Here is a 10,537-nt window from a genome sequence, read left to right as displayed (position 1 = left end):
CCCCAGGACACCTCTCTGATTCATCTCACACTACTCTCTTCATTGTGCATTCCACTTTACCTTGCCCACTAACCAGAAACCCACTGAGCACATGCCCACCTCTATGCCTTTGCTCTTCGCTCTACTGGAGACACTCTTTCCATATAACTTGATATAACATACCTTCATGTCCTTCAATCTCTGCTCCAGTGTCACCTTGTTGGAAAGGCCTTCTCCCTGACTGCATGGTATAAAATAGCAACTCCACCACCCTATCCTACCCAGTACTCTTTACCCCTCTTACCTGCCTTTCCTTTCTCCATATCACTTCCTACCAGTTGTATATTTGTTGATACATTGCCTTTATCTGACCACTAGAATATAAGGCAATGTCTTCTCTTCTCTGCTGTATCCTCAACACTTAAAACAATGGCTGGCATATAGTAGGTGCTTAATAACTATTGAATGAATGAGTGGTTTAGAATGCACCCCTGTGAGTTCACCAAACAGGGCAGAGAGCCAACTGTCTCTGCCCCAACACTGGAGTTTCTCTCTGTGCTTCTGGCATATATATATATATACATATGTATGTATATATATGTATATATATATGTATATATATAGTTCTTCTATAAGAATGGCAAAGCCACAAAATAAATAGCTATATATATATATAGCATATATGAAGTGTATATATATATATATGTATATATATATAAAACTTTCTTTTTTTGAAAGATTTTATTTATTTGAGAGAGAGAGAGAGCACGAGGTGGGAAGGGCAGAGGGAGAAGCAGACTCGCCACTGAGCAGGGAGCCTGATGTGGGGCTTGATTCCAAGACCCCAAGATCATGACCTAAGCTGAAGGCAGACGCCTAACCAACTGATCCACCCAGGCACCCCTGTGCTTCTGCTTTTTAATGTTACTGACTTGCTCAGCACTGGGCTCAGCCTGACTCTGCCTATGGAAGCTGACACCAGAGCCTTACCCTCCTGTCCTTCCTTCCTTCCTTTATTTATTTATTTATTTATTTATTTGACAGAGAGAGACACAGCAAGAGAGGGAACACAAGCAGGGGGAGTGGGAGAGGGAGAAGCAGGCTCCCCGCGGAGCAGGGAGCCTGATGCGGGGCTCAATCCCAGGACCCTCGATCCCAGGATCCTGAGATCATGACCTGAGCCCAAGGCAAACGCTTAACCACTGAGCCACCCAGGTGCCCCACCCCCCTCCTGTCCTTCTGATGCCTATTTTCTGTCTGCCTGATCCTTCCTGCCAGCCACATCTAATCCTCTGGCCTGGCATCATCACCTGTGAGACTCAGGACTGTGGCCAGCCATATTCTGGCTCATCAGGCTCTTAAGCCTGGAACTTGGCAGGCAAGCCTACTCTGCATCCTGCCACCACCCATGCCACACCAACCAAAGGTACCTAATGACTTGCCTAGGAAGCAACCCAAGGAATTGAGAGAAGAGGGTTGGGGGAGGATTTGTAATTTATGCTGTTTAAGCCTTCCCAAGTAGAGGTGGGCTTAGAATGCTGAGCTCTAGAAAGAAGCAGCTCCTACCTCCATGGGCAGGTCTGGGGTTGTGCTGAGTTAAAGATAACATTGTGGAAAAGGAACAGGACAAAAACCTGGCTCCAGAGATGCAGAGAAAGTTTTGAGGGAAGCAAACACCATTGGGCTTCTCAGGGAGAGACCCAGGGATATGAAAGAGCCAGATGGCCAAGAGTTTGGGATTCAGGAACTCTGTGCCTAGGTCAGTGACCAGGCCCAAGGCACCCGGGGGTAACCTGGCAATCAAATGAGGGGTCCATACAGAGGGAGATGGGTTCCTTGAGTGACCAGGATCACTGTGGCTCACACTGTGGGCAGAGAGGGGAAGTGAGTGGATGTATATTAAGGAGAGAGAGAATTTCCACTGAAAGAGCACCAACTACTCTACTAAACACTTTGCCTATATTTTTTATCACAACCACCCTATGAAATATGTATGATTGTTCCGATTTTACAAGTGAGCAAATTAAAAAACCTCAGACTTGAAATGACTTTCCCAGGGTCACAGCTAGGAAATGGCAAATCTAGAAAATGACTTCTGAGTCCTGGTTCTCTCTACCAAATATGTATTGAACACATATTGTGTAATGTGGGAACTGTAGTGTGATTTTACACTCATGGTCTAATTTAAGCATTATGACAGCACTACAAAGTAGGTATGTATGTTGTCCCTATTTTATAACTTATGAATCTGAGACTCACACTGGTTAAAGGTCTTGCCCAGGTGGTGAGAAGTGAGGCTTAGTTTTAAACCAATGTCTGTCACATTCCAAGATACATAACCTTTTTTACTATATCCCCCCAATAAATATTTGATTAAAAAAAGAATAAGTGAATTAACAAGGACAGATAATTCTTGGAAGGCCTGGAAGGAAACATCTGCCTTGAGAATTGGTTGGTTTCAAGTGGTGGCTGGAGCCATCCCGATTGAAAGGAAGGGAGGATGTCAGATGTGCCTAGGGGGTGGATGAAGGTGAACTTGGTTTCCATGAGGCTTTTTGGAGCTGTCCTGAGTGGTAACACCTGTAAAGTCTGGGAGCAGGGCCAGCTTCAAGGACATGTGATCTGGGCACTCATACACAGCCTTGTGCACAGTAAGGCCCAGTGCTCAGAAAGGCCTTGCACTTGGTTTAATGCTCCGGTGCCACTGTCTTGACATTCTTAATAATTTTTGAACAGGAGGCTTGCATTTTAATTTGACACTAGACCAGTTCTACAGGGAATCCTTAAGTCTTGGAATGATGGTTCCATGCCTCCTGGTGTCTACTCTTCCCACTCCAAGTCCATTCTGTTCATGGTTCCTGAGTACTGTCCCTGAAGCACAGCTCTGGTGCTGCCTTTCTTCTTCTCAAGAACTTCCCATGTTTCCCCATTACTCATTGTTTCACTCCAAATAGCTCAGCCTCCAGAGCCTTCGAAGTCCCCACTTGGTCTGTTTTCTCAGGACTCCTCCTCGTAGACCTACTCCTTCTACCTTTCAACATGCTGACAGTCCTCCTGGGCCTGCCCGGGTCCTCCCTCTGGGCTTTGGTGTGCTGCGAGCCTTCAAAACCTACAGGCTGGGGAAGGTGCCCAGGAGCCTGATGAGGAATTCTTCCTCTCTGCCAGCAGCACCAGCTCCCCAAGAGCAGGGTTTTGATCTATTCTGCTCACTGCTGTGTTCACAGCATCCAGGAAGGGACCCAGCACGTAGTAGGTACTTAACAAGTAGTGGCTAAATAAATGACTAAATAAATGAATTCAAAGCTCTCCACAATCTGGCTTCAACATGCTCCAGGCCTGACTCCTACGCACTTCAGCCCAACGGAACAATCCTTTGTTCCCCATGTACATCCTGTGCTGTGCCCACAGCTGCATTGCCCCTCTTCTAATTCTCATGTCTTCAAATTTGAGCCATTTTCAAGACCTCGCTCAAAATGCCATTTCCTTGGTTAAGACTCGTCTAAACACCACAGCTGGCGGTGAACTCCCTTTCTGGACTCGGTAGTTATTGGGACCTCTCTTAAATTCCTCTCACTTTTTGTGACATAGCAGGAGAAAACAGATGGGATCAAATCATTTTTCCGTCACTTGCTGTGTGATCTTGACCAGTCACTCACCTATCTGAGCCTCAGATACTTTAACTGCGAACTGTACCTACTTTGTAGGGTTGTGCCGTGAATTAAATGCAACAACTCAGTGCTTCATGCAATCAATAATAATAATGTTATTAACAACAGCAACAACAACAATAACAACAAAATGTGTCAGAGAGCCTTCTATGTGTCTGCACAAACATCCTCTGAGGCAGACACTATTATTTTATCCCCATTTTACTGATGGAGAAACAGACCCAGAGGTATAGGAATCTGCTCAAAGTCACACAGCTAGCATGTGGTGAGGTCAAGATTGAAAAGCCAGGCAGCCTAGCCCAGGCCCAGCCTCAGTGCTTCCTTCCTCTCTTGCTCTCCCTTCAGGGCTTCCTAGGGGCTGAGGCTCCCACCCCAGGCAGCAGTTGTATCAGCTCCGGAATTTGCCCCAGCCTGGCCCTACCAAGAGGGACAGCATTTGTTCTGAATTAAAGATGGTTTGTTTTGAAATGCAAATCGTTTGTAATCAGAGGGGCAAGGTAGACATAGATGCATCTCATTCTCTAAACGAAGCCCTGGGCTGCTCACCCAAGGGATATTATTTTCCTTATTCCTTTTCTTGGCCTCAAGGAGGGCATGGTTATAGTGTGGTCTCAATGAGGTCTAAATAAAAGCAAACAAGGGCTAATTCAAAACTGGTTGCTTTGCCACACACACCCTCATGCTCGCTGCCTCTCTGCCTTCTTTTTCGCCATTCTGGCCTTGGATTGGTGACAGCCCAGTGATACCCCAGGGGGAATCTTACGGGGTGCCATGAAACTTTCCTCTAACTCTCTAAACAAAATGAATTTGAACCTGATTTTAACTGAAAAATTAATGGAAACCATGTCATACTTAACTGAGGAGGCCAGAGGAGGGGTGCCTAGAAAGTCCTCAAAGAACCAGGAATCGTGGGACTGTGCACATAAGTGACATAGAGAATTGAACTGATTTTCTGGATTATGAAGCCCAAACCACCTCCGTCTCAACTGGACTGGGGACCACACTCACCAACTCATCCTCTGTAGGGATTAGTTCCTCGGCTTCTGTTCCCTGCCCCATCCCTCCATCCCCACCAAACACCAGGTACTGACAACCCCACTCTCACAGATGTTATCAAAGGGCAAAACTCTCTTCTCTTTCTGGGTGAGGACAAGGTAAGAGAGACCCAGAATCCTCTTTTATGTAATTCAGAAATCCCCTTCCCCTTCCTCAGAATTCCCTTCTTTGTATGGTTCCAGGCTAAGGGTTGGCTACAAGACGAATTCACACAGATTTGGAAGGCAGAAATGCAGCATCAGCCATTGCTCTCTGCAGGTTGATGAAGAGGTGCTGCTGAAGCTGGCCTATGTTGTTATCACTCTGCTGGCTCGCCTTGCTGGCATGGGGCAGCTGTCAGGCCAACAGCACTCCCAGCTCCGCAGATCTTGAGCTTCAGGGCGTCCTGGGCCAGGAGCACATGCAGTTCTGTGGTGAAGGACACCAAGCTTCTTCTGCAGGTCACCCACAAAGTCTTGGCTGGAGGTGGTGAGAGACAAGATGTAGGTTCTGATTTGTCCTCACTCTCTCCCATTTCATGTTCAGTTTTTCTTCCTGACTGCCAGCCTTGCTCACCTACAATGACTTTAGTCCTACCACCAGATGCAGAGCTCACAGCCTTCCATAGGTTTCTTCATCTGCTCCCAAGATGGTGGAACTTCTAACCCCCATAATAAATGCCTTACTTCAGATCACTCACAGTGGTTCTGCTTCCCTGATCAGGCTCGAACAGACACAGAGCTCAATAAATGTTATTTTATTAGTATTATTAGATTGGGTGTTTCACAGGCTGGGACCAGGTCTTTGTCATCTGTGTGTGTACCAAGGGGCCAGCAGAGAAGCTGTGAGTTGCTTCTGCAGTGTTTGATGAATAGAAGGGATTTGAATCAAGGCTCCAGACAATCATCCAGTACTTTCTGTGACCCATTATGAGCTAAGTCTTGGAGAGGGAGGATGGATACATAAATGAAATTGGATGCAGTTAATGTGCTTCAGCCCAAGAGGATATAGAACACTAAAAATCAACAATGACTAATGGCCAATGATAATAAGAATAGCTAACACTTATTGACCACATTGCATGTATTACTCCATTTAATGCTCACACTAGCTTCTGAAGCAGGTAGGTTGTGTGAAACTCAGAGAAAGTAAGTAGTTTGCCCAAGCTGACACAGAATACAGAATGTGGATTCCAATGGAAGAGCTCAGGCTCCAGAGCCCATGTGGGGCTGCAACCGCTGTGCCAGGTAGTATCTCCCCTAGTGAGGGAGCCCCTGAGGAGTCTGAAGCAAACTCTGTCCCAACGCTGCTGAATGTGAGAGCTCAGAGGCTGATGGAAGAGAACCCTAGGCAGGGGGCAAGGGCCAAGGGAGGCTTCCTGGCAGGACCATGGGGCCTGAGTTTGGCCCTGAAAACTAAAAAAGGACTGAGCCAATTCCCCTTCGCCATCTCTACCCATCTGTCACCGAGTTCTATTAATGCTCATTGGAAATGCCTTTAATTATACCCTTTCTCTCATTTCAACCCTCCTGTCCCTGCCAGACTTCAGACCCTCTGCATCTCCAGCCTGGACACTTGGCCCAGCCTCTTCCTCCTTGACCTCTTGGCCCCCAGTCTTACCTGTTCAAATCCATGCTGCCTTCGAGAGCTATCTTTTTCAAACTCAGCTCTGATGATGACATACCTACAACTCAAGATCATGCCTCCACCACCTATTAGGGTCCCATGGGATGAAATAATAACGTTAAGATTGAACCATATGAGGTTGCTGGTTTTCAACTGTTATTGGTGTACAAAAATGACAAAATCCTCTCATTCTTCTAATATTGGTAATACTAATAGCCATAGATTATTAAGCCCTTATACTGTGTTAAGGCTAGACACAAGCCTCCAAACACATCATTCCCACAAGTTTCCCATTCTCTTCCTCTGTTGTCTATCTGCCTCTTTGGGCCTTTCTATCTTACTCTGTCTGCTTCAGCATGTTTCCCTCTTTACCTTGATTTCATTTTCTCTGTTGTGGCTTCTCACTGTTTCCCACACTTACTTGGTCCATCTCCCTCCCAGAATTTTCTCTCTGTCTCTGTCTCTCTGATTCTCCATCCTTGTCTCTATCTCTCTGTCTCTTGCTGTCTTGCTTATATATCTATGGCATTATTTCTGTGTGTGTGTGTGTGTGTGTGTGTGTGCGTGTGCACGTGTGTGCATCTCCAGACCTGTTTCTTGACCTCCCAGGATGCTGGTGTCCATGAGGTCCACTTGAAGCTGAGGCTCAGGGCTTCCTTGACTGGGAGCTGGGGGGACAGAACAGACTGGCTCAGGCATCAGGCTCAGGGGGCCCAGTCCATCCTCAAGCCCAGAGTGCCCTCAAAAAGGCAGTTCCAGAAGCTTGTGGCCTGCCCTGGGGCTGCAGTCTCATCCTGCCTGCAGCCAGCAAGGCAATTGGTGCAGATGGCAATCACCCAGATGTAAAACCCAGCTGTGCAAATTAGCCCAAGGCCTGTAAGAAATTAGACTGGATCTAAAAGAGATCAGGCTGTGGAAAAGGAAAAATGTTAGTTAAAAGAGAAAATTCTTACTCCCACCTCCAGGTCATAGATCACAGAAGAGAATCCTCAAGCCATGAGGGACTTCAAGGGGCCATCTGGCTTGGCTGCACCTCAGAGCAGGTCAGGCCCCAACCAGCCAAGACAATGTCTGTCTTTCCATCTTTCAAGAACACAGGCCAGAGATTTTTTTAGTGTCTTTCCCCAGTACCTTGTTCTGGGAATAAATCCCTGTACTGTGAAGACATTTCAGGGAGAACCCAGACCCATGGAATCACTCATGGTAGCACCCAAATTTGCAACCAAGCCCCAAATTGCCTTCCTCAGTCTTCTACATATCAGTGTCCAATACCACCATTTACCCAGATGCTCAGGCCATAACCTGGGGATCCTCCTTTCTTTCTCTTACCCACCTTGTCCAATTATTCAATAAACCTGATAGCTCCAACTCTCAACTGTATTCCCAATCTGATTCCTTGCACAACAGCAACACTTACCACCATGGGCCAAAAGCCTCCATTATGTCTATCTGGATGGCTGCACACCTCCTCAGTCTCCCTGCCACTCCACTGTTGCCCTGTACACTCCATTCTCCAGAGAAGCTGGGAATATATTTTAAATGGTTATGTCATTCATATCATGCAATTCTGTTTAAAACCCTGCTTTGCCCTCTTATCACACCAAACCCCAAGTATTCACTGTGGCTGATGAAGCCCTATGTCATCTAACTACATCCCCCCCTCACTCCCCACTACACCCACTCTACTCTAGCCACACTGTCCCCTTACTATTCCTTGAACATACCAAGCTCATTCCCTTCTCAGGGACTTTGCCCTTGCAATTCCCTGTCCTTAGGATATTCTTCCCCCAGATCTTCACACGGTGCCCTCCCTTCCTTCATTCTCATCTTTACTCAAAGATCACCTCCTCCAAGAGGTCTGCTCTGACCATCCTAGCTACAACAGCCCCCCGCTTCAGCTCTACTCACAAATACCCCTTAGTCTACAACCTTCCTTTAGTTTTCATCAAAGCACTTATCACTGCCAGGTATCATATTTCATATTTATTTGATGATTGGCTGCCTCCATCTCTGTTTGCTTAATGCCCAGAATAGTGCCTAGCACTTGGTAGGTACCCAATGGTGATTGAATGGATGAATGAAATCCTATTGCTTATAAACTGTGTGACTTTAGGCAAGTTACTTAACTCTTCTAAGTTTTAGTTTCCTCATCTCTAAGATGGGAAAAATTGCACCTACCTTGTGAGCTGTTGTGAGGAGTAAATGAGATAATAGATATAATGAACACAGTGCCTTGAACTAGAAATTACTAATTATTAAAATGACCATTGCAGTTTCTACCAGATTTTTCTGGTTCTGTCCTCAATGGAAGCAGAGAGCAACTACCCTCCTCCCCGCCTTCCTGTTAAATAACTCCAATCCTCTTCATTTTTGTTATGTTAGAATGTGGTGGTATGGGAGGCAGGAGATGAAGGGAATAAAGGAACATGGCACTTAGCTGCTAGCTTCTTGGAATCTGCCCAGGGCAGGAGTGAGCCACAGACTTTAAATCAACTCTCAAATATGCTAAAAGAGCTAAAGAAAATCATGGATGAAGAATTAAAGGAAACCAAGAATATGATGTATGAATGAGAATATCAATAAAGTTATAGAAGTTATAAAAGTAGAAAATCCAGGACTGAAAATTACAGCAACTGAAGTAAGTGTGAGCCATAGATGTCCCTTTCTTCTACTGAGAGCCCATAGGACAGGTGGCCAGGGTCTCTGAGGTCGAAGTGTAAATCCCATGAGATTCAAAAAGGAAGCATTTAATTACCATTAAGAGGTCTTACAGTCAAATAGACCTGGGGTTCAAACCCAGCTCTACGGTGTTACTTTGGGCAGTGGCTTACCTTCCCTGGCCTCAGTGATGGTAATCCCAGTAGTCTGCCAGGAGGAAGAACTGAGTACATGCAAAGCACTTAGGCCAGCAACTGGCATGTGGTCAGCATTCCCTAAATGGTAGCTATTATTACAAGTATTATCATGATCTCATCCCTCCCTTTCTCCAGGCAGCTCTGCACTCCAACGATTCTCTAGGAATCTGACTCAAATCCTTTAAACCATCTCACCATGCTGCCAGAAAAACCAACCCTGCTTCAGAATAGTCACAACACATGGAGGTTTCGCCCTGCACAGAGCAACAGGGTACCAACTTTTCCTATGGCCAAGAATATCCAGGCTGGAGACACCACCCTTACTGTTTGGTACCTATGGGCAAGAAGCAAAGACCCAAGTGACACTGGCAGAGTGGCAGAGCTCCAAACCCATCACTCCATGGAAACATCAGAAAGCACACAGAAACCATCAGTATCAACTTTGCCAGAACTCTGGAAAAGAGTCAAAGTTATATAGCAACCAAGCAAACATTGAATCAAGAAAAAAGGCCACATTAAAATGCTCCTGCTTTTCAGGGAACTCTCTGTCAAAGCACTAGCTGAACACAAGGTAAAGGGAACAGAGTCTTCAGTAGCCATACATGACAACAAATATGATCTTTTCAAAAATAGCTTGGAAAATGTACTAAATAAATGGAGGACTGCAACCTTTAACAATGAAGAAGAGCAAACCCTGGGGAAGAGGACAATCTTATTACAGGGTTACAACATTATAATATTTAAATGTGCACTTTTCAACAAATATCACAAATGCATACAAAGAGAAAAAAAATATGGCCCATTCAAAGGGGGAAAAAAGGAAGCTCAAATATTAGACTTACTAGACAAAGACTTTAAATCAACTGTCTTAAATATACTCAAAGGACTAATGGAAACTATGGTCAAAGAACTAAAGGAAACCAGAAAAGCAATGTATGAACAAAATGAGAATATCAATAAGATAGAAATTATATTTAAAGATAGAAATTGAGCACCTAAAAGTATAATAACTGAAATTAAAAGTTCACTGGAGGTGGGGTTCAACAACAGATGTAAACAAAGCAAAGGGCCTCCGTTTCCAGAAGCTGGCTGAACATACACTTTCCAAGTAGCACTAACCTCTAAATGCAGCCGAATGGCTTTCCTCCCAAATCCCCCTTTGGGCAGAGACCAGAAATGGAAAACTTTTAGGGTCCTTTGGTATATTTAAAGGGCCTGCACCCAGGGTGGCCTGAATGCAGTCTGAACTCACAGTGCCACACCTGAGGTGGTGGGAAAAGGTATTCCAGAGTCCCTGGGGTTCTTGAAATTGTCAACACCTCCAGGGTGCACCTTTGCTTGGGCAAGGGCCCCTCTCTACTCTCCTTCTGCCTC

General features: G+C 45.5%; 1 long non-coding RNA gene across 1 annotated transcript in view; it reads right to left on the bottom strand.

The window, feature by feature from the left end:
• Positions 1-5,024: 5,024 nt before the first annotated feature.
• The window catches only part of LOC145717963 (uncharacterized), a 31,957-nt gene continuing 26,444 nt past the window's right edge, over positions 5,025-10,537 (bottom strand). Inside the window, exons 2-3 of the long non-coding RNA XR_014141489.1 lie at positions 6,899-6,976; positions 5,025-5,162 (exon numbers count right to left, since the gene is read on the bottom strand). This is a non-coding gene — a long non-coding RNA (uncharacterized LOC145717963). The remainder of the gene's footprint in view (positions 5,163-6,898; positions 6,977-10,537) is intronic.

Source organism: Leptonychotes weddellii, chromosome X, assembly GCF_054177405.1.
Source record: "Leptonychotes weddellii isolate Sample4059 chromosome X, ASM5417740v2, whole genome shotgun sequence".
Taxonomy (NCBI): domain Eukaryota; kingdom Metazoa; phylum Chordata; class Mammalia; order Carnivora; family Phocidae; genus Leptonychotes; species Leptonychotes weddellii.
Note: the sequence above shows the minus strand (reverse complement) of the source record. Positions and strands in the feature narration are given on the sequence as shown.